Below are 2,754 nucleotides of genomic sequence, written 5' to 3'. Positions count from 1 at the left end.
TTCAGAGGAATGCCAATTCACAATGAAAATTCACTGATCACATCAGAAAACAAGTCACTGGAAAGACGTGGCACTCCTCTAGGAAACAGGGAAGACTCCAGGAGAGGGCTCCGCCTTCCGACAGAGGAGTGCGGTCAAATATATTGCTAAGCTTGAAGCAGAGTCTAAATGGTTTGGTGGGAGGTGTTTCGGGGGGGGGGGGGGGATGTCAGTTTCTTCTCGTTCGTTTGTCGCTGCTGCAGTCCGCGTTCTCAGAATCAGAAGGCTGAGAGCCTCGCCAGGCCCGGCTCCATCTCGGCGTACTGCGCTCGCAGCTTCTCCACGGCCTTCCTGTGCTCCTCGTCCACTTCCACCTGCTTGCTGCACTGCTCTGTCATGAAATCCTCCTACTGCGTCACGTGCTGTTTCTCACGAGCTATTAAAAGGTCACTATGAATCTTTGTTCGCTCCTGTTCCCTCTGCTGGAGTCTACAGACGGTGTCAGTAGCTGCTTGCAATCTCTGGAGAACTTGGTTTAAGCTGTCTTGCATTGTTGCTCTACACGTCGGAAGAGTATGTTCATTTGTCTCATGGATCATATTCTTCAGATTTTCAAGAACTCGCATTTCTCGAAGACCACGTTTTTCTTCAAATTCTTTCACAAAATAACGGGTTTCACCTTGGATAACTGGTCTGTGATCTAAGAGCCTTGAATGAATTTCTCCAAGATCCCTGATAATGAGGTGCGCCGGCGAGGCCGCAAACCCCAGAGAGAGTCCTTCTTGCGGCCTCCCAACCCACCGGGGTGGCCTCCCAACCCACTGGGGTCTCCGTCCCACCTCCGCCTCTCCTGGCAGTCTTGATTCCAGCTTGTGCTTCTTCCAGCCCAGCATTTCTCATGGTGTACTCTGCTTATAAGTTAAATAAGCAGGGTGACACATGAAGCTTTATATTGAGGCTGCTACATTTTAAAATGTAAGATTTTTTAATGTCGTAAACTCTGAAACAAAGTATTTCATTGCTCTGGCATTTTGCATATAGAGCTCTACTTTAGTCAGCTAATCATAAGAAACTGAAAGTCCTGCTGGAAACTGTTGGGATTCTCCATCATTAATTTAAGTACCTGGAGAGCTGGGGCTCTATCTTCTTTATTGTTTTTCCACCAGCACTGCCTCATACCAGGCACTTAATATATGCACATATAGTGAATGAATTATTTTATATTCAGCTCAGATTTATCCTTGTGTATTTTATTGAATTTTTCTTCTTAAAAGCTAGTAGATCACATATACTGTTTTGGGTTTTACTTTTAACTTGGACTTCACTATCAATTGTAAAAGGTAACATCCAGTAACAATAAATCTGTATTTGATAACAAAAATTCAAGCTATTCAGCCAGTCAAACAATAATGATTATCTTGATTATTATTATTATATCTGCTTATCAATCAGACTGTAAAAATGTATGAGTGTTTTCACTTGCACCAGGATCTCCAATGGCAAGGTTAGATGTCCTTTGATTTCTTTGCTTACTTCAGATAGTTTTTTCTCCATTTGTAATATAAATCTATTAGACACACAGAATTAGAGACCACCATTAAGTCTCTGTTACATTTATGTGTTTCTGTGCATTCTGTCTTGCAGTGATAATCCAGCAGTTTTTAAACCTAACTTATCAGGATTTCACACAGAATTTAGTGTATGAAAATTACAGTCAGTTGGGTCTCCACCCACCCATGACTTATTTGAAAGCTCTAATGGTTAAGACTGATGCTTAAAATACAAGACACCCAGCTAAATTTGAATTTCAGATAAAATGTGCTTTGTAGTCTAAGTAGGCTCTTTGCCATATTTGGGACATATTTATGCTAAAAAAATTAATCTTTATTTACCTAAATTTCAAATTTAACTGGCATCTCAATTTTTTTGTTTTCTTTAAATTTTTCCTGTTTATTTAAATTTAGGGATCCTACCAAGAGTAGCAATGAGGTATCAATATTATTAGCAGTTTCAAAGCTAATTCTGTTAAAACCGAGCTTTACATTTTCCCCAAGTTTTTTCCTGTGTTTATTCTTTTTCAAACTCACATTTCAGACTTAAACCAGAGAGCAATCACATAAGGTACATATGTTTCAAAGTTGAGGAGTTGACTATTTGTTATTTGAGTAATGCTATCTTATTTATTCATGATTCAAGAAAGACATTTTACATTTACTGATAAAGCATCTGCTTCAAATATCTTATTATTTGTCACTTAACTTACCGTCATTTTTTTTTAAATTTTTACACAATGTTTCTTGTTATATGAGAACCATGACCATCCAGTTTGTTTGTTTGTTTTTTACCTGATATTAAACACATAGCTAAGAAAATATAATGAAAAACATGCAAGGATGTATTTTCCACCAAGATAAAATTCCACCTTTTCTCCAAAGGAAATATCCCAATTCTGAAAGTTTTATCATATGAATGAGGAAAAATGATAACTAGTTCTCCTTTTTTTGGACTCCAAAATCACTACAGTTGGTGACTGCAACCATGAAATTGAAAGACACTTGCTCTGTTGAAGAAAAGTTATGACCAACCTAGGCAGCATATTAAAAAGCAGAGGCATTGCTTTATCAACAAATGTCTGTCTAGTCAAAGCTATGGTTTTTCCAGTAGTCATGTATGGATGTGAGAGTTGGACTATAAAGAAAGTTGAGCATCAAAGAATTGATGCTTTTGAACTGTGGTGTTGGAGAAGACTCTTGAGAGTCCCTTTGACTGCAAAGA

General features: G+C 38.4%; 1 pseudogene; it reads right to left on the bottom strand.

The window, feature by feature from the left end:
- Positions 1-257: 257 nt before the first annotated feature.
- LOC101110166 (biogenesis of lysosome-related organelles complex 1 subunit 5-like) lies at positions 258-2,248 on the bottom strand (annotated as a pseudogene).
- Between the last annotated feature and the right edge of the window lie 506 nt (positions 2,249-2,754).

This window comes from Ovis aries, chromosome 13, assembly GCF_016772045.2.
Source record: "Ovis aries strain OAR_USU_Benz2616 breed Rambouillet chromosome 13, ARS-UI_Ramb_v3.0, whole genome shotgun sequence".
Taxonomy (NCBI): Eukaryota; Metazoa; Chordata; class Mammalia; order Artiodactyla; family Bovidae; genus Ovis; species Ovis aries.
This window is presented reverse-complemented; position numbering and strand designations above follow the sequence as displayed.